This window comes from Mastigoproctus giganteus, chromosome 2 (genome assembly GCF_048544385.1).
Source record: "Mastigoproctus giganteus isolate SK-2022 chromosome 2, ASM4854438v1, whole genome shotgun sequence".
NCBI lineage: Eukaryota > Metazoa > Arthropoda > Arachnida > Uropygi > Thelyphonidae > Mastigoproctus > Mastigoproctus giganteus.
Genome location: NC_143576.1, coordinates 176,167,780 through 176,180,281, shown reverse-complemented (window position 1 = coordinate 176,180,281; position 12,502 = coordinate 176,167,780). Strand labels below are relative to the sequence as shown.

At 39.2% G+C, this 12,502-nt stretch overlaps 1 protein-coding gene across 1 annotated transcript in view; it reads right to left on the bottom strand.

Moving 5' to 3' along the window:
* Positions 1-9,047, bottom strand: part of LOC150089772 (uncharacterized) — a 31,697-nt gene extending 22,650 nt beyond the window's left edge. The window contains exon 1 of the mRNA XM_090390095.1: positions 9,018-9,047. The gene's annotated coding sequence lies outside the window, so the exon portion shown is untranslated. The remainder of the gene's footprint in view (positions 1-9,017) is intronic.
* Between the last annotated feature and the right edge of the window lie 3,455 nt (positions 9,048-12,502).

Genomic DNA, 12,502 nt, shown 5'->3' with positions numbered 1-12,502 from the left:
GAAAAAGTACACAAAAAATTACAGATTACATGAAAAAAAATTTCACAAATATTCAAGAAAAATATATTCTAAAAATTGCCATATACAATTTACTTCTTTATTAATATTTGTTGTCGATCTTCTGCTTTGCTCAATAGCTGAGCGACGATTACAGAGGAATGATTTGACATAACGATCCAGATCAAATTGAAGCAATGGTTTTCCATTTAGATGTATGGTCATCATAATCTGCAACGTGTTTAATTGTCACAATATTATTCATTATGCTGAAAGGTGAACTCAGCTTCAGCACTGCTAATCGCAATGGTTTCAAAGATATTTTCTGGCTTTCTTAATTGAAAAGGTAATTTCACTCGATTTTAAAGATAAACTGTCTTCGACAAAATCTCTAAAATCATTAATTTTTATTTCATATTTTATCAGAAAACTTAAATTTCTTATTCGGTTTTCACTGTCTTCCCACTGAGACAAAAGTTCTTTCACATCCACAATTTCGGGTAGCATATCAACCCCGGGGGCTCACATCTGGTGAGTATGGGCTTGGCACACCCAGGGTCCTGAGTTGGATATCATCATTCTTCTCTTTCTTGGTGATTCCCTTCTACTTTTGACTCTCTCTCTCTCTCACGGCTACTCGGGAACTTTTTTTTTTTCCTGGTGCAGCATAAGCCTCAGGCTTCCTTGCATCATATGGATGATAATAATAATATGTTTAAAATTTCTTTCAATGGCATCGTTATATTCTTTATTTAATTTAAAATCACCCTGTTGCATTAATAACTTATCCTTTAAGGATTAAACAATGCATTTAATAACTTGTCATGAGGTAATTTTTTTACTTTTGATTTTGATCCTTCAAATTCTTTCCACTTCAACATGCTCTCAATTTTAGCTTCATAATTTCCTTCAGAATTTTTCAAATTAGCAATAAATGGCATTGATAGTTCCAATAATTAATTTATATGCTTTTACCATTGTGATTTTGTAAAGCTTCTGAAAGGTAAGAGCTCTTGCAGGATGTCGATCATTAGTGCTAAATGGTTAAGATATTCCAAATTTAAAAGTCGATTTAATAATCCGAAATATTTAACTTCTAATTCAAAATGTTTGAATAAATTGGGATAATTCCTCCAACCCACAATTGCCATCCGCAAGCTACAAGCTGCTCATCATGTCCCGAACACACGACCAATCTTTACAGTTTCCACATCAAGTTCTTTAGCAATCATCCTTAATTCACTCTAGTTTTTTGGAGATTGGTAATACAGTTTTTTTTTTTTTTTTAATTAATTATTGCCTGTATGCCATTATATTTTAGAACATTTTCTACACAGTGAAAGGCTTGACAAATTTTCAAAATCTGCCAACATTTCATCTTCGTAAAGTTTATGTAATATCTTAGTTGCCTCAATACCCTCCCCCACGTTGCTACTCTCACTAGTTCTTTGAATACAGTGCAAAATGTCAGAATCACACGGATATTCCGCTACTGTGACCATGTAAACATAGACAGGAGAAATTTACTGGAAGGCATGGATCACTCACTTCTCCGAAAAAAACATATGCTCATTTGTCGTAGTAAAGGGGATCCACAACACAGGTTGATCAGAGGCAATAATCCGCGTCGAGAATCTTCTTAATCCTCTGACTGGCTATGGAAAGCATATTGACTAGCGCGAATTCTCGGTATGTGACTGCATAGGTTTTACGGATACCACTAACATTGTGAAATGGTAATCCCTTTCAACCTAAATTTGCACTTTCTAATTACCTAAATTGCCTAAGGCCAGAGGTGAGAACAATGCACACAAAGTTGTCACCCCTAATCCGTTCGTTACATGGAGATTTTCTTCGTTCAACAGAAACTAATTTTAAATGTAATTACCAAGGGAAATCAAAAAATTCACTATAAAGAAGTTCGTTAAACAGAGGTCCGACTGTAATTAAATAAAAAATGAAGCAATTTTAAAATACATAACTGATCAATTGCGCCATTAAAATACTGTAATGGGGCCCCGCTTGCCACAACATAGTTTTGGCTATGGATACTCAATAATTGCATTCAGGATTTCATTTGTAAAATAAATGATCGTCTCAACAATGGGCTCACAAATTTTCAAAAAAAAAAAAATAATAACAATGGGCTCTCGCGAGCCCACTACAACTCACCACTGGGTATAAACAATGCGGGCAGGGGTTCAGGTATGATTTCATTTAATGCTGGTGCAGGTCTAATACAGTAGACCTGTGTTTGTATAGTAAAAACTTTTGATGCAGTCTCTAACCTATGGTATATACTTACTGCCTTTCAGGAGAAATCTAGCACAAGGAAGAAGGGATGTTAGTGAGATCATCATCACATCAATTCTGTAGGCACATTATGGCCATAGCAGCTTATGTGCCATTAAACACCATAACAACAAGATCAATTCTGTAAGTTCAAACATTTATTTGTTAACCAATATAAAATTTATTTTATAAATGTAAACTTTAATTTTTGTTATTATAAACGCTTTGCATAAAATTCGTTTACATAGTAAAAACATTTGATGCAAGCTAGATGCTGATAGCATTCTTCCTCTTGCTCAGAATACACATGTGAGCAGGAAAAAATTCAAACTCAGGAAGGACAGCTGCAAGATAGATGTGGGAGGTTTGACTTTAGCCTGCAGGTGGTTGATTGTGGGAACAAACTTCCATTTGTCGTTGTGCAGGTGGGTAGTTTTAGTATATGGTACCCTTTTGATCAGTCGTGTGCCAATGTGATGTGAAGCAGTGATCTACAAGCCTAGCTCCTCCCACCAGCAGTTTTCCTCGTGATTACATTGCATTTTGTGACTAGCTGACTTTGCCGAGAGTGAGGGTTGAAGATTTACCTGAAAAGAGAAGGAAGCAATTCTTCAGCATCCTCAGAAATGGAAGCTAGTCAGAATCTCTCCCAAATAGTGACATAACATAACATAACATGACCTAACTCATTCGGAAATGGATTCTTGTCAGAATCCATTTCCAAATAGTGGCATAATATAACCTGACAACCCATTTAAAAAACTAAGCATTCTGGGCATCTTCGGAAATGGAAGCTGGGGAACCTAGTGGGAAAGCTAGTCATTAAAAGAGGCAGCAAAGGAAGTAAGCAAACCCTTAGCCATAATTATGAGAGCTTCCTTGGACTCAGGGGACGTGCCCATGGACTGGAGATGTGCAAATGTGACCCCAATTCACAAAGGAGGATCAAGGGCTGACACAAGTAATTATAGACCTGTGAGTTTAACTTCTATTCCCGGAAAATTAATGGAGGCACTGGTTAAAGAAGCACTGCAGGATCATCTAGACAAGACTTCAGTTATAGCTCGGACACAGCATGGTTTTGTTAAGAGGAAGTCTTGCCTGACCAATTCGATTGGATATTATGATGCAGTCACAAAAGAACTGGATGCAGGGAATAACTTTGATATTATATACTTGGATCTTAGAAAGGCTTTTGATACTGTTGCACATGGAAGACTGCTGCACAGATTGGAGCAGTGTGGCATTGGAGGCAAATTGCTGCTATGGATAAAGGGGTGGTTGAGGGAGAGAAGACAGAGAGTGGTAATCAATGGACACTGCTCATTGTGGACTAATGTTATTAGTGGAGTCCCTCAGGGTTCAGTATTGGGTCCATTATTGTTTTCTGTATTCATAAATGATATTGATGAGGGTATATCAAGCTTAATGTCGAAGTTTGTAGACGATACGAAGGTTGGCAGGGTTGTCAAGAACACTACTGACACTATGCTCCTGCAACAGGATCTGGAAAGGTTGAGCAGATGGGCTGAGAGGTGGCAAATGAAGTTTAACATTGACAAATGTAAAGTACTACATATGGGAAATAGCAACTCCAGAGCAATGTATCAACTCTGTGGTACTACACTGACAGTGGTAGAGAATGAAAGGGACCTGGGTATGGTTGTGCAGGCAGATATGAAGTTCTCTGAGCAGTGCAGACGGGCCGCAAGAGTAGCTCATGGTGTTTTGTCAATGATATATGGGAATTTTTCTAGTAGGGATAAGGAGGTGATTATTCCCTTGTATAAGGCAATGGTCAGGCCACAACTAGGGTACTGTATACAGACCTGGAGGCCTCATTTCAGGAAGGATGTAGAGCTGTTGGAGTGAGTACAGAGAAGGGCTACAAGATTAGTGAATGGAACAAAGGGATGCTCTTACGAAGAAAGGCCTAAGTTTTGCAAATTACAGTGTCTGGAGACTAGGCACCAGCGAGGTGATCTGATAGAGGTGTATAAAGCCTTGAATGGTTTGAGCACGCTCAATGCTGATGGGATTCTGCCTCTTGCTCAGAATAATCACCTGAGAGGGCATAAATTCAAATTGAGGAAAGACAGATGTAGGATAGACGTGCGGAAATTTGCCTTTATCCAGCGGGTGGTTGGTTGGTGGAACAGACTTCCATCCCTTATCGTGGAAGTTGATAGCCTAAATAAGTTTAAGGCTCAGCTGGACAGGTATTTTGAACGAACAGAGGGGTGAAGTGGAAGTGGTTATTTATTTATTTATTTATTTATTATTATTTTTTTTTGGCTGATGCTGCATAAGCTTGCTTTCTTGCATCAAATGCCTCTACTAATGCTAATCCTTCCTGAATAGTCGACATGATGTATACAGACCCATTTAAAAAAAACTGAGTGAAAAAAAAAAAAAGACTAACCTGATGTTGCCAGTCTTACATCACATTCATGGTGGCTAGTTACAGTCTGTCGGGTGAAAAACAGCATTCACTGCCATGAAAAACTGCTTCTTCATGTTGGTACAGTGTGTGTGTCCCCTACACCACAAATACTCGATGAGGCAAGAGTCAAACTGATTTCTTGCAGGCTGGTGCGATGACGTTCTGTACAGTGTTCTTTCAAGGCATTATTCGGACTTCTAGCAATCAAATACTATAGTAGTACTGGGCAAAACCGAACTCTTAATGACGTCTAGAAAGACATCTTTATTCCTGCTTTCAACAACCTTGAAAGAACACCATATGGAACCTCACTGAACTCCAACAAACATCCATCTCCCATTTGCACGCTATCCCTAGTGTACTTCTTCCCAAACTTATTCTCATTGATTTCAACAACTACACCAACCATACAAATTTCTCTCACACGTAGATCCACATGCACCTCCCAACAAAAGCTCTTCCTGTTAGTCATGGTCACAGAACTCACACGGCATCTTCTGAACTCAATAATAGGTCAAATGAAGCACATCAGTCATTTGGAACTTGTTTTCGAAGAACCAAACCCCTTTTGCACAGACCTTTTCACAATATGAGAATTTATCCCTTTCACTCATACCCATCTGTAACATTCTTTTGCTTGGTTAATTTCATCACATTTCCACACATGGGGCACTTATACTGGGAGGAAATCAACCCCACACTCCTATACCCATCGTTCTTCAAACCATAGGAAAATCTTGCAGTCCCTCTCTTCAGAGGGTTAATGGCTTGCTTCCTTTACTCTAACAGAAACGATCATTTCATTTCTCTTTAATACATCTGCACTGAAATGAGCAGTAACTGATAGCTTATCAAACACATTCCAATGCAAATAAGTGATAAATTATGCAGAGAATTAGACCTGCCAATCACTGTTTTGCACCACCTGGAATGCCACATGCAAATAAGTATTACATATCTCCATAATCCATATTTGGCAGAAGTAGGCTTGCTGGTTATTGCTTCATGCCATGCCTCAGCACAATAGATTGTAAAGAGTACCATCTACTAAAAATTAATGGAATAAATGCAAGGAAGAACTAGACAAATTATTGGAGCGGATAGACAGGTGATGTGGGAATTTTTTTTTTTTTTTTTTTTTTTTTTGGCTGATGCATTATAAGTTTGCTTTCTTGCACTATCTGCTGCTACTAATACATTAAAGATTCTAGCATGCAATTTTACTGAAACAGAGAGAGACGCATAATTTTTTGAAAGTTTCTCTTTTTAATTATTTTATTCTGGCCAGCAATTCCGTTTAATATTTCCAATTGACTTTAAATTTCCATTCTTTTCGTAGAGAGCAATAATTATTCCTCTTATCTGATTTATCCTTACAACTTCAGCTTTGCATAAAAAGGAAGTTTTGCAAAAGCATTTCTTTACTATATTGCATTTCATATATCATATCTTTTGGTGTAAAACAGTGAATCTTTTATTCAAAAGACCTGTACTGAACATTTAACTTCATTAAATTTTATTAATTACAGCACCTTCAGCTAGCTCCAGACCACTACTATGGCCTACACACACTCAACATCCCAAGGCTTACCTGGCTCATGGATAAAAGACTTGTCACAATGGTCAAGCTCATGACTGGGCTCATCTCCTCTCCCTCCTTCTGGGACAACTGCTCATGGAGGATCCCAGTGGTACATCTGCAGGCAACTCTGCAGCTATGTCCTCTTTAAACATGCCTTCACCTGTTTTGCCAGTTTCTTCTTCAGCAAATGTTATCACACATCCAGGATCTCTCAGCAAGTCTACAAGCATACAACGATCAGTCCAAATCCTCCAAACCCAGCGACTCTTAAGAGACAAAACACTGCTAGAACCAGAGGAGAGAATAAGAAAAGGGAAAGAATAAAGTACAAGGAAAGAAGTAAGAGAGAAATGCTTTGAAGGAAAGAAAGAAAAACATTGACTGTGACAACCAAACCTGGAAGGGATTCTGTCCCATGCCTTATCATCTTGGCAGAGCTCAATTTGAGTGCAGAAATACCCCCCCCTGCACTAGCTATCCGTGATCCCACAGCCCCTTGCTGCCAACACGCCACCTGGCGATCTGGACCAGGCACCTTGCCTGGCCACTTTCATTCCCTCTCCCTGGCGGAGTGGGGATGGGGAATCTTTTCCGACTCCTCTCCTTCTTGCCGAAACCCCTTTTCCCTCCTGGTGGGGCATGGGCCTGCCCCACTGATTTCCTTGGGGGGTGCCTTCCCTATTACCCCCATATTTCTGTCTTTTCCCTCCAGTTTTCAGTTTTCTCCCCCACTCTATCTTACTGCAAGCAAATGCCCCACACAACAAAATTTAAATACATTCAAATTAATTTTCGCCCATATTCTAGGCCTTTCCTATTCAAGCGACATTATCCTTTGCAATTGAAATAAAACTAATTAAATGATATATATATATATATTTTTTTTTTTAGGTCCTAGCCACTGAAATCTCAGGAAATTAGGTGGCAGGACCTGCCAGAGTAAATAATTATAATACTGGTGTGCCTGGTCTGCCTCCACAGGGCGAAAGTAGGACAACATTGGGCCTCAGCAGGGGTCCAGCGGCTAAATGACCAGATGAACAACACTACACATGTACAATATCCATACACTTTTAAATCTCTGGCATTTCCAGCAAACTGGCACACCCATCACAAAGCAAGCAACGTGGAGATGGGGGAAACCTCTGGTGCCGCTTGACACCAAACACACTTTACACATCCAGGACCTAGATGTCGACTTCAACAAGTTTAGTCAGGATCGACAATATAAAAAAAGCATACCCAGTGGTGGGTGGCCACGGTTACCAACATAACCCGAGTCCCAAGCATTGTAAACCCTTACTCAATTCAATGTATATTCTTATGTTATGTATTTTGTAACTAATGGTCTCTATACACTCACCTAATGTTTTCTGTATATAGTATACTCAGTTCATTTCTTCATTTTCTAGTACATACCTTACTTATTTTATTTTTTCATTTAATTCATAGGGGTTAACAGTACATTGTTAACCCCTGGTCACTGTGGTGTGACCAGAAGTTGCAACTACACTGTTGTAGGCCTGACATAGCTGAGTGGTCAGGAGCACGAATGCAGTAGCACATGCTCTTTGAGTGGACTGAGGTTCAAGCCCATGACTGCTAAATACGATTAACATTTGTATAGATTGATTTATTGTAAACTCCACTGACTTGGTGGTTGTGCCAGAGTATAAACAAGAACATTATTAAATCATCGTCTATGTGTTACAATAAAGATTCTTCTTCACCTGACAATATGTGAGGACTGAGGTATGAGGTATTAAAAAAATAATAATCATAACAAAAATCTATAACTGAATAAATATAGAAATTTTCCTTTATGATCCCTATATATCCTTTTGTCAATTAATTGAATATATGTTTTCAATGAATCTGTTTCCTTTTATCTACATGATATAATTTTTCTAAATTTCTTTCCTACAGCACCTCTTGCAGTAACATGCATCATGCTTTCACTTATGTGGGATCATGTGTACTACGACACACAATATTGCTGCCTATTTAATTTTGATACATTTATTATTATTAGCCATATGGTGCAAGGAAGCTTATGCTGCACCTGCCAAAAAAAAAAAATTATGAGTTACCCTGAGAGAGATAACAACAGTCAGAAGTAGAAGGGAATCACCACGAAAGAGAAGAATGATGATATCCATCTCAGGACCCTGGGTGTGCCAAACCCATACTCACTAGATGTGGACCCCTGGGAAACTCCCTTTGTAATAAGGATAATAACATAATAAAGATAGCATTTAAACACAGGTGGACTTCAACTAATGGTCATAATGCATTCAGCGCGACAACGCGGGCGCCGGCAGGTTCCACCCTTCCAAAATGGCGGCTAGGAAATGAGGGGGAAAGCAGTGATTGACTCCGCCCACTCACTGTGTTCCGCCTCTTTTCCTCGCCTGCATGAAGGCCGATGTCAGTGACAAATCAATGCGCCGGAGCTGAAAATGAGACAAAACAGCAATTTTTTTTTTTTAAACGTAAGAATGCACATTATGAGGGGAAAATAAGTCACGTGACATCACGATAAGCCAAAAATAAGAAAAATGCAAGAATGCACGTTAGGGAACAATGAAATTTCTCTTTCTGAATGGCAATTTTCGGCAACGAACATTAACAATGAAATTGCTCTTTGTTAATGGCAATTTGTGGCCATGAACAAACAACATAAGCTAAAAAAACAAGGCTAACTCGACTTAGCTGTACACCCTTCAAAATGGCGACGAGAAGCGGGGAAAGCAGTGATTGACAGGTTGTAACCCGCCCACACACTACGTGTCCCCCTCTTCGTTTCAGGCACAGAATTACTTCTCTGTGGTTTCAGGCGGACATCACGTGCCCTACGTCATTGCAGCGGTAAATGCGAAATTCGTAGTCACATTTGCTTGCTGGTTATGTTCGCTTGTTACCTCGTGTCGTCCTGAGTTAAAGAAAAGTGAAACTTGGAAATACAGTGGTGCCTCGCAATTCGACTATAATCCGTCGCAGAATTACGGGTCAATATTTTCCATATAAGTTTATGGAAAATTGATTAATTCGTTGTCGGAGAGAAATACACAGTATTATTGACTTTACTATATTCTACAATATAACAAACGAAATTACAAAATACATAATGAGTACATACATTTCATTGAGCCTTAGATGTTGGAAGGATGTTTTATTTATCTTGTTCTACCCTTTCTCTTCTCCTCTTGGCTTCAATGGGGATGAGGAATTGATCAAGGGTGGACTGTCTCTCCCTCTTTTTCAAGATAGCCTTGAAGTGATGCATAGTAGTGTTATTATTATTATTATTAGCCATATGGTACAAGGAAGCCTGAGGCTTATGCTGCACCAGCCAAAAAAAAAAAAAAAAAAAAATTCTCGAGTTACCCCTGTGCGTGTGTGTGTGTGTGTGTGTGTGTGTGTGTGTGTGTGAGAGAGAGAGAGAGAGAGAGAGAGAGAGAGAGAGAAGGCATCACCAAGAAAGAGAAGAATGATGATATCCAGCTCAGACCCTGGGTTTGCCAAGCCCATACTCACCAGATGTGAGCCCCCGGGGATTTTGTTAAACAAGTCTGTCATTCTAGTTACAACAGCAGTGTTGAGGTGCCATTTTAAACAAGCAGACTGCACCTTCTCCCAATGGAATAAAATTTCTTTATGGCAGCTGTTGGCATCGGCCCTTTTTCCCTGTCTTCTTCTTCTTCTTGAAGTGAAATTTCCTTTTCTCTCTCTTTTGCTTCCTGTTCGCTGAGTGTTTTGAGTTCTTCCACGGTTGGTTCGTCATCGTGATCTTCCATATCAGCCTCATCAACTTCTCCTATGTCGAGGTTCTCCGCCATCGAAATGATTTCTCGCATGGCCGCAGTTGCTTCTGATTCCTAAGCCGCTTGGACTGCATTGTTGTCATCCCGAAAAAAGGAAGGAACGAGTTTGTTCCATGATGCACGAAGGGTCCTATGTGTCATTCCCTCCCAGGCAGTTTTAATAAAGGAAATGGCGTGAAGAATATTGAACTGTCTTCCAGAACTCCTTCAGTGTCTTATCAGAAGAATGAGTCACGTCAAAAAGCTGCGAAAACAAAGCCTTCGTGTAAAGTTTTTTTTAAAACAGGCCAATTACTTCTTGATCCATGGGTTGGATCAGTGATGTGGTGTTTGGAGGCAAAAACTGGACTTTGATGAAATCAAAGTCAATTTCAAGAATGTTTGCCAAGTCTTAGGGGTGGGCATTAGCATTGTCAAGAATCAGCAGTGCTTTCAAAGGTAAATTCTTCTGAATTGGCTTCTATAATTCCCGCTGTCTCTTTCAAAACAGTCCGAACACGTGCCGCCACCAGCCAACATCCATTTACTGCCCAACTTCAAACTCACAGAACCAACTTTTCATCTTCCTCATTTATTCATTCAACTGCCGTTTACTGCAACAACCTTCCTTCATACGTATTTCCTGAAAATTACAATCTACAGAAGTTCAAGTCCAATGTCAACGAATATCTTCTTTCGTCTTCTCAACCTCCAACCCAAGCACGGTACTAAGTACTATAGGTTCTAATACCTCTCGTGTTTGGGGTTCACATAAAAAAAAAAAAAAAAATTGTTGTCAATGAGGAATTTTTTTACGCTCGAGGCAAACTCCTCAAAAATACAATCTTTGAAGACTTTCTGGTCTACCCAGGCTTTTGCATTGGATCTCCACATCACTAGCAGTTTGGACTTGATGATTTTCTTCCCAAAGTAGCGAGGATTTTTAGAGTGGTAAAAGAGAAGTGGCTTTACTTTAAAGTCTCCGCTTGCATTTGCTGCCAATAACAAGGTAAGCCTATCTTTCATAGGCTTATGTCCTGGGAGCGTCACTTCTTCTTGCGTGATGTATGTTCGATTGGGTAAGCGCTTCCAAAATAACCCAGTTTCATCCCCGTTAAAAATTTGCTGTGGCAAGTAGCCTTCCTTCATGATTAAATCTTCAAATTTTTTTCACAAACTTTTTTGCAGCCTTTTTATCTGCACTAGCTGCTTCCCAATGTCTGAGAACACTATGGATACCTGTTCTACCTTTCAATCTGTGAAAACACCCACGACTTGCCTTGCATTCATGTTTGATCTGAGATACGTCCTGGAATTTTCTTCTGCAATTCTTCAAAAATTAACCTAGCCTTCTCACAGATCATTGCCTGAGTTACTGGATCTCATTTCATCTGTCTTTCTCTAATCCAGGTAAGAAGCAGCTTTTCCATTTCTTCATTGATTAAAGATCTGTTTCTGTCAGAAATTTTCATTGCTCCAGCGAACACCCTAGCACCTATAATCCTCTTTGTTGCCACGGTTGACCTAGGGACGCCATACTCTTGAGCTACATCTGTAATTGTTCTACCTTTCTGCACTTTTCTATAATTTCTTTCTTCTTTTCTATGCTCAACCAAGTGTGTTTCTTTCCTGAATTATTCCGCTGTTCATTTCTCTTTGGACCCATTATCAAATTTCACTCAAAAAATAAATAACTGCCAAAGCACAAAATTTTTTACTTTATGAGAAATGCAGAATTATAAATTAGCACAAACAACTAGAGCAAACGTGAACTCAGACTACGATTATTAACGAGATAATGTTGTCTCATAACTGAGGAAGAACTGACGGCATACCTTTAGCTGAACAATTGAGGGATCTATTCCCGCTTTATCTATCATTGGTTAAATGTTACTCTCGCTCTTTAATACCATTGGTTAAAATGTATGAAGCAGCCGTCACTATTTAGTAACGTTAAACGCAGTTACGTAGTCCAGCAAAAATACTATCGTGCAATATGTAGCGTTTTCGCTGGCCCGAGAAATCCGACTGTCGAATTGCGAGGCACCACCTGTATTCATAAATTGTTCATATTTATGATTTTTCCTTTAACATCTTTTTAATTACCATACGTGTCCAAAAAAATAATGTTGGGTTAGCTTGCCATGTGGCTCCTCGTGTTGTCCTGAATTCGTCGTGTAAAATGCCATTCGGCAGGTAAACTGTTTCGTTGCTTTTTCGGCTCGTTGCTGCGAGCCCGCATGCCAGGACTGATGAGGTGAGTTTTTTTTGCCCATCTCATTAACCTAGTATTGTGTCAGTTGTTACGTTCTTTAAAAAAAAAAAAAAAAAATGTATTGGCGTATTGTGCATATATAAAGAGGAATTTTATTCCTCTGAGAGTAT